We start from the raw sequence: 9,946 nt of genomic DNA on the forward strand, positions 1-9,946 counted from the left end.
GGATAGAGTGATTTTTCGACCAACCCTAATTCCTTAATGGTTTTGGAACATTCCAATTAACAAACTGTGGATTAATAAATATTCAACCCCTTTAATTAATTAAAATAATTTAATTAATTTTAATAAAACTTCCAATTATTTTCTAATTAATTATTAATCATAACAATTAATAGACTAATTTGTCCTTTATTATTGTAGCATCCGAATCTTGAGGTATTAAAAAGATTAATTTTTGAAATTAGAAGAGGCTCACGACGTAAGCGATGGTGGTCACGTCGTGAGTAGGACCATTGACTGTTTGACCCGCGTTCTCGAACCTTACGACGTGAGGCATAAGATCTCACGATTTGAGTCGGGCCTGATGGTTCCAAAACCCTAAAAATCGAGTATAAAACATAATGACGAGGTTAGGGTGACCATCCTCAGCCTCTTTCACTCTCAAGTCACCTAAAAACCCTAGATTCGGCCCTTTTGAGCCCTTGAGCCATTGTTGTGGTATTGGTGTGTTATTGGTGTTTTGATTTCCTTGAAGAAGAAGAAGAAGAAGCTCTTGTGGTGGTACCTTTTTGGTGAGATAAGTTCCTCCTTGTGGCACTTCTGAGCTTATAATCATCTGTAAGTCTTAAAGATCCCACCTTTCTCTTCTAACCTTGCTAGATCTAGGTTATGGTTACCTTCTTTGCATGAGGTCCATAAAGTTAGCAACTTTATGGATCATTGAGTCATTTGCTGTGTTAAAACCCTTGGATCTGGATTTGGTGCAAGTTTTGGACTCCAAGTTGAATCTTGATGTTTATACCCATCCTTTTACCTAACTAGTGTTTAAGTCATGCATGGGACATGCATGACTGAAAAGATATGATTTTTATGGTCCTTTAAGCTAGATATGGTATTTCGGAAAGTCCCAACACACCTCTTAAAGGATTAAGAGCTTAATGCTCACAGAATGGTTCTCACGACGTGAAAAGTATAGTCTCACGACATGAGCATGGCGACTGCCCCGATCTGAAACCCTGAGGCGGGTGAACCGATTTGACTCGCTGTGTTGACCCAAGTCGATTTGACTCTCACGACGTGAGGACAGAATGATAAGGAAAGTTGACCATCGACCCGAGGCGTTGACCTTTGACCTAAGTTGACTTTTTGTCAATTATTGAGGAGGGTAAGTCTAAGGGTTTCATTGCATGATTTATTAGGTTTGGAGTAGACCAGTACAACTGAAAGCGTGAGTAGTAGTATTTGACTTTCGATTGTGAGGTGAGTTTTCCTCCAGTATGAACGGGTCAAAGGCACCAATGTCGGACCGTATAGTTATGTTAGTATGTTCCGGACTAAGGTCCGATGTCGGGCAGTGCTCGATGTATGCTTATATGAGTTCCGTATTTTGGTCCGATGACAGGCGATGCCCGAGGAAAGTTTGTATGATTGATGTCTTCGTGATTCTTGCATGTGTCTGTATTTATATGTTCCCGGATTACGGTCCGATGCCAAGAAATGCCCGATGAATGTTTGTATGCTTCCAGATTTCGGTCCGATGTCGGGCGGGGCCCGAGGAATGTTTATATGTTTATGTTAGGTGATTATTTCATGTTTATTTGTTGACATGTTATATGTATACCGGGATTTGCTCGATACCGGGCGGGGCCCGATATCGGACATTGTCCGATGCCCGGGGGGGATGAAGGGGCGTGGCCCACGATATGTTTATATGTTTATATGTGATTATGTTTATGGTATGTGGTAATTTGGGGAGACTCACTAAGCTTCGTGCTTACAGTTTAAGTTTTTGGTTTCACGTACTTCAGGTAACAAAGGGAAGGAGCTCGGGATGTCTGCATTGCACACAACATGATGTTTAGCATGGGATGTTTTACTCTGATAGATTGACATGTGTTTTTGATATGATGTTTTGATGTACTATGATTTATATTTTGATGAGATGTTTTTGATAACTATAGTTTTATTTATGAATTAAAAACAGAAGTTTTGGTCTTGAATTTTGGGATGTTTCAAGTTGGTATCAGAGCCTTGGTTTGAGGGATTCAGGCACACTCTCGGGTGTGTCCGGACTGAAACTGAGGACTTGCTATAAATTTTTTTAAAAGAAAACCATTTTTATAAAAAGGATTTTGGAAAGAGAAAAGGGTGTGGTGCATGCAATTATCCGAGAACAAGTAAGTTCTCCTAAATTACCCATACATGTTTGTTATGACATGATATGATTATGAAAACTGTATGCTAGATTAAGGCTAAGGATCTAGGAAGGATGCCTTGTATGTCTGCTGTATGAGCGTATTGAATTGCATGCTAGTACTGATTAGTCAGTAGTATGATGGTCTGATTAGGATATGCTTGGTTTTGGTTACTCAATGCTCGAATGCTACATGCTTTGTGCTTTTAGGAGTTCTAGTTATTATTAATTAACTAGTAAACAAATACGTTAAGTTACATATTATGAGGACTAAATTCAAGAGCATGAAGATTACTTGTGTCTTCAATAAGAGAAACATATTACTTTTTGAACAATTCTCTTTCTTTTCCTTCCTTTTTGTTACCACACCAAGATAACATACTCATGGAAATTTCAACCATACTTTTAATCTTACAAAGTGGTTGAAATATCAATTTTCCAAAGTCATCTTTCTTATTTCCATACAAGATTAAAGAATTCCATGTAATAAACTCGCCTTTCAACAATAATCCATAAAATTTCATCTCATTGACTTTGTATTTGACATCTTCAATTATCATGATCCAATAATCATAATCCAAACGCACAATATTTAATCAATTATCAAAGAGATCACAAGAACTTGGATATTTCTAGAGAGAGAAAGTGAATTTGAAAGAAATCTCTAGAGAGAGAAAGCAAAATTCGAATGAACTTCTGGAGAAAGAAAGCAAAGTTGATCAAAATTTTAGAGAGAGAAAGTGATTTCGACATGAACTCTAGAGAGAGAAAGCGAAAATCACATGAATTCTAAAGAGGGAAAATCGAATTTGAATCAAGATCAAAGAACAATTCGATTTCTATAACCAAAAATACTCTCAAAAATGAAGAACTTACCACAATTGATAATTCACCAAATCATGTTGTCATCAAGGTTCAATTTCTTGAAAATTTCAAGCACACTTCAAGAACACCTACTATGATACCTGTTGTAGAGACCCGGTTATGATGAAGAATGCTGAAATGTAAAGATTAAGTGAATCAATCAACCACGTAGAACACAAAGAGTAAATAATTATTTTAAGCTCTCATTAATCTAGTAAGTTATTACAAAGTGGGTTATGTAATACTTCTCTCACTAGACTAATCTCTTAAATGGTTCTTCCATAAATGGGAGCCACTCACTTCCTATTTATAGGAAAGGCTAAACCCATTACACATCCAAAGAGGGTAAGCCACATCCAATGAGAACTTTGCACCCTAACACATATAAGGATAATGATCCCTTAGAGCCATCTGATGAGCCAAAAGAGTCATCATATGAACCCTCCTAGGACCCTTCATAATCCTCTGATGAGATTGACCATCCAGAGGAGGAGATACATCCCACTGAGGAGGTGGTCCAGTACTCTGAGTGTGAGGATGAGAAGGCTGAGGATGAAGAAAAGCATGTCGAGGATGAGATTGAGAAGGTTGATGAGGAGGTCAAGAATTATTCTGAGGAGGAGCCAATAGAAGAGGAACCAGAGCCCATTAGTGAAGGGGAGGCTACACTACCACCACCGTCAGGCAAGTCATTCTAACGTTTTCCAGGCAGTCCCCGCATGAAACACACCCCATGGAAGACTATCTCACTCGGTAGTCTGAAGCGGAGCACTCCCCCACCTGTATCTATAGTTGTCCCAAAGAGATTGTGTCCGACCAAACCCTAGGTAACTTAGTTACTAGAACGGAAATCTAAGGATGACATACCATCCCAGTTTGAGGTTAGGGAGAGATCACAAGCTCTACCACCTAGTCCTTCCCTCGAGGAATCTTCTGATCCAATTATACCTACCTTGGTTTCTTACACCGCTTGCCCCGCCCAACAAATTCACACCATTAATGATGAACTATGGATTATTGAAGGGAACATCAAGGTCTTATCTAACAGGGTCCAAAGACTTGAGGAGGAACGTTCTCTAAATGAAGAGGCGATCCAAATTACTTTCAATCGCATGGATTCTACCCAAATACAACTACTGACTCAAAAGGATAAGATTTCAGGATTGGATTTCCAAGATCAGGTTGCAGAGCAGATGGCGATCGCAGCAGATGTTTGGGCCTATGCGGAAGAAATGAGGGAATTCCACTTAGAAACAGCTCACCGACCTATTTTCTATACTAGGCACTTTGTTCAGTTTATGATAGACTTACACGGGCAGGGTGTGCACTAGGATTTTTGGGTTAGGGGTAATATAAAAAGCTAGTGTATGCAAGTGTACAGTATCCATGCTATTTAAATTTTTGGGCATAGTGTTTTGGATGTAGTATATTGAAATTTTGGACCCCTAACTACACAAGAGTTTTGTGGTTTTTGTAACTAACTTTTGGAACCAATGTAAATGTAAAAATATCTATAAATGAAGCAACTATTATTACAAACACAATGTCTTAAATTAAATAATGTAGGTTAACTTTTTGATCATGAACAACTTAGGAATCGGTGAAGATTCCGGAAACTTTACACTAACACTCGAAAAACACATATGATCAAACAAACTTCTTTAGTTATGACTTTAAACATTTTACGAACAACGATTCACAAGTAATCTTCATGCCCTTGCCCAATTGAGAATCCCTAATATCTACGTCGACAAATATGGCCCAAACCTCAAGATTATCTCCCGCATGAAAGCTTAGAATTACATGCACAAATACTATGTGTTCTTGGCCTATATCGTTGATAAAACGATCCAAGGGAAGGAGATTATGGTAATAACTTAGGTGTGTAATTATCCTGATGTATTTTTTGAAATATAGGAGTTGTTGAGCCAATTACAAGAATTTCTTGACAAGGGATTCATCAGACCAAACTTCTCACCTTCGGGAGCGCCAATTTTATTCATCAAGAAGAAGGAATGATCCTTATGGATGTACATCGTTTATTGGGAGCTGAATAAGCTGACTATCAAGAACCGATATCCTCTTCCAAGAATCGTTGATCTATTCGACCAAATGCAAGGATCCAGCTACTTTTGGAAGATCGACATAAGGTTAGGATACCATCAACTTCGATTCCTAGAGGAGGACATTTCAAAGATGGCATTCAAAACTTGCTACTAACCAATTCCCCAACAGTCCTCATGGATCTTTTGAACTGTGTTTTCCAACCCTACTTGGATAAATTCGTGATCGTATTCTTCGATGACATACTGATATACTCACTAACGAAGGAGGAACACGGCCAACACCTACAACTAATCATGGTACTACATGGAAAGTGAAACTGCATGCCCAATTCTCTAAGTGTGAATTCTATATTAGAGAAGTACATTTTCTCAGGCATGTGGTCAGCGACAAGGGAATACACGTCGATCCCTCAAAACTTAAAGCAATCCAGAATTGGTAAGCGCCGAAAACACCTTCAAAAGTGTGCCAATTCTTAGGTCTCGCGGGCTATTATTGGAGATTCATAGAGAACTTATCCACAATAGCCAAGCCCTTCACAACATTAACACAGAAGTACACAAGGTTTGATTGTGGAGAAAAACATTATTTTGTGTTCCAAAAACTGAAGCAGATGTTGTGTAGTGCACCAATCCTATCCCTCCCATATAGAAAATGTTACTTCGTTGTATATTGTGGCGTGTCACATCAGGGACTAGGTTGCGTATTGATGTAGAGAGACAAGGTTATTGTTTACACCTCCCAAAACCTCAAGGTACATGATAATAACTACACTACTTATGTTATGGAACTAGGATTGAAGTCTTCACCTTGTATATTTTGCGACATTGCCTCTATGGTACGAAGTGTACCATATTCACTAATCATAAAAGCATTCGTCACATCTTCGACCAGAAAAAATTCAACATGAGACAATGAAGATGTGTTGAGCTAGTAAAAGACTACAGATATGTAATTCGTTATCATCCGGGCAAGGAAATTATCGTGGCAGATTCTTTGAGCCAAAAAGAACACACAAAACCTCATCAGGTACGGGCATTAACAATGACTATCTATTCAAACCTTACCACCCAGATCCCAAAAAGCTCGACTTAAGGATGTAAAAGATGAAAACATCGCAAGCAAATCCTTGCGGGGAATGGATAAACAATTCGAGCTTAGGGATGACGGGGAATGATATTTCATGAAACGAATTTGGAAACCAAAGTTTTGTGACATCAGGAGCTTAGACATGGACGATATTGGTGGTCGAACATGAAAGCGGAGATTCCCACTTATGTAGGCAAACACTTGACTTGCTCTAAAGTATGGTAGAATAATAAAATCCCTCGGGATTATTACAACAACCAGAAATACCCGAGTGGAAGTAGTAACAGAATACAATGGACTTCATAACAAAACTACCCAAGACACCTACTGCTTATGACACTATTTGGGTAGTAGTTGATCGTTTGACCAATTCTGCCCACTTCCTTCCAACCAAAGAAATAGACAAGATAGAGAAGCTAACCGAATACTACCTCAAGGAATTTTAGAAATTTCACAGGGTGCCGATTTCCACCATCTTTGACAGATATAGTAGATCCACCTTGCGATTTTGGCAATCATTACAGAAATCCTTGGTAACGCACGTTAACATGAGCACAGCTTACCATCCGCAAATAGATGGTCACAATCAAAAAGACCATTCAAACATTGGAAGACATGGTTCGAGACTATGTGATAGACTTTGGAAACTCGTGGAATACTCATATGCCTCTGATTGAGTTCTCCTACAATAACAATTATCACATACGCATTAAAGTCGCACTATTTGAAGCACTATATGAGCGTAAGTGTCGATGACCAATATGTTGGGCAGAAGTAGGTAATACCCAACTAGCAAAAAACACGCGAGTGATACACTACTTATTGGCCCCGAGATCATACATGGAACAACTAAGAAGATCATCTAAATATGAGAAAAAATTAAGTCTGCACATGATCGTCAGAAAAGCTATGCTGACAAGAGATGTAAGCCTTTGGAATTCCAAGTGGGAGACCGAGTAATCCTAAAAGTCTCTCCTTGGAATGGATTGATATGATTTGGAAAACAAGGCAAGTTGAACCCGTGATACATAGTACCTTTCAAAGTTCTTACAAGAATTGGTCATGTGGCTTACAAACTAAAGTTGCATTAGGAGCACAAAAATATGCACAAGACTTTCCATATATCCAACCTCAAGAAGTGTTTGTCTGATGACACTCTTTTCATTCCTATCGATGAAATGTGTCACACCCCCAGCCGACGGCAGATCATTGGGGTGAGCGACATCAATGAATATCGCAGTCAATGCATACATGAACAGTACATAAAAGCATAAAGTACCATGATTACATATTACCAAAATATCTTACATCAACACATGTATCATTACAAATCTTCAATGTAGAAAAGAGTGGCGACAAAATATAGTTAATACAAAATGAAGATGCCACAAAACTTGCGCTTGAACCTCCTTCGTCTTACTTCCCTGAGAATACATGTTTTAAGATACGTCAACAACGGATTGTTAGTGGGTTCTATAGGTTTGGACTCCATATACTTTTAAGACCCAAAAAGTAAAATTTTACTAAAAGGTTTTAAGTATCAAATGAAAGCATGTTGTACCTTTTTATTTGAGTCAAAATAATTAGTCTCACCAAAAATGCTTTTGTACAAACATGAATGGTTTATTTAAATAACTTGTTAAATGAAAGTTTATAAACCTTCTCCAATCATGTCGTGATATTGATTAAGTGTTAGATGACTTAATTTTGGTAATGGCACTTATCATTTTGAGCCACAACTATCCCACTACATAAAGTCCCTTTCAACTTGTATAAGTGAACAAAAACCCATATAAATCATATTTTAGTTCTATACGGCAACGAAAAGAATCTGGGGTCTATAATGATCTCATAACCGAACTATGATACGAGACCTCTACACCAGTACTACAAAGGGATGTGTTGAAAGTTCATACCAACACTATATCAATGTAATGGATTAACTGGCGTAGGAACATCAACACCTAATTTTGATTCATCAGACTATGGTTCTAGCTGGCAACCATTAGATGGATGTCCACTCGTATAAATCTATACTTTCGATCTATACGTGTTGTTCCTCGTTCCATATGGATGAATGGTTATAACATAGAGGGTTTTTACAAAGATTTATAGTCTTATTGTAGTTACAAACATTGCACATCAAGCTTAGGAAACAAACCAAACTCATAAGGGTTTTTAGAAAGTAACATAGCTCATATATTGAGACTCGTGAGCGTCGGATCCCAAAAATGTGTCTAGGTATCCTAATCCTTAACTTTCCCTTATAATTTTATTAAATACTTAAAATTTTGTTGTATAGGAATAATCTTTGAGGATTCAGACTTAACATATTTCCATATTTTATTATTTATCGTGATAAAATTTGGGCAGCATAACGATTGCTTTTATGATATTTTCCAGGTGTCAACCAACGTGAAACCAACAATTTTCATAAAGCCATTAAGTTACATAATCAATATGATACATAATTTAATAAATAACGATTCTTAAATCTTGAAATCAATTATGTTATCATATACAACAAAATCTGGAATTTAGTAAAAATGATTTATATTTTTATAATAAAAATAAAAATATAATAAAAAAAATTTTCAAGCTCATCTTTACATAAGTTCATAAAAAATATAAATATGAGTTGATGTTTGGTATTTTCAACTAATTATCATATAATTACTCAAACTTTGTTTTTCAAACAATTTAGGAAATGGACTTTAATATTGTACATTTTTATGTTGAATAACATTTTTGGTTATATATAATATCTTGATATACATTATTGACATCTTCATACTTATATATAACAAAGATCATAATTTTATAAATCATCAAATATACTTGTATTCTTATAGCAATCTATTTATGATCTTGTGGTTTATCATAACATTTATAATCATATGTCTCAACAAGTATATGTATATCATCTTTTAGTAATATATTTATATTTGAACTTGTAAGATTTATTGGTGATTTATAGCATTTTAGATAGCTATTTCACAAACTTTTAACCAATAACAAAGTATGATTCATTTTAGTTTATGAAAAGTTGTAAACCATCAAATCATCAACAAATAAACATATATTCTCCCCCAATGTTGTAAAATCATAAAAGTGGGGCCATAGAAAATCACCCTAGTTGCATGAGTTTTATTTGATCGGGAAATCGAGAAACCGGTCACTAATTTGAATTTTCGAACAGGATGGCTTGGGATCTATCTAAACACATATAAGGGAAAAGAAACATGTTAGAAACCTAGGAAAGTTAGATCTCAACCGAAATGATCGTCGGAGCTCCACGTGTTGTCGACCACAGTAGCGTATGGTGGCTGTTCTTCATGGATTTTAGCTTGATTTTGATCAGAAAAGTTCCATGCTCACCATTGGATCGAGATGTGAAGAAAATGGAGCAAGAAAGGAGTGCTTTGGGGGTCACAATAATCAAGAAATAGGGAAGGAAGGTGGAGATCTTTGTCATTTTTCTCTTGACGAATGTTGTTGTCGACGTTTGTTGGCGACCTGTGATTGGGTCAGCTAGCAACAACACAGGTTGGCGGTGTTTGGGCTTTTTTCTCGTGATGGAAAAAGTAAATGAGGCAACCACCTCCGGTGGTTGCTTCACTTTTTCGGCTACCGAGAAAGAGAGAGAGAGAGAGAGAGAGAGAGAGAGAGAGAGAGGGATGTTCGAGGGTTTAAGTGTAGATGAAGGACTGAATGCTTGAAGCCGCTACAAGCTGATCT

The sequence above is a fragment of the Lactuca virosa genome, chromosome 8 (genome assembly GCF_052849685.1).
Source record: "Lactuca virosa cultivar CGN04683 chromosome 8, Lactuca_virosa_CGN04683_v6, whole genome shotgun sequence".
Taxonomy (NCBI): Eukaryota; Viridiplantae; Streptophyta; class Magnoliopsida; order Asterales; family Asteraceae; genus Lactuca; species Lactuca virosa.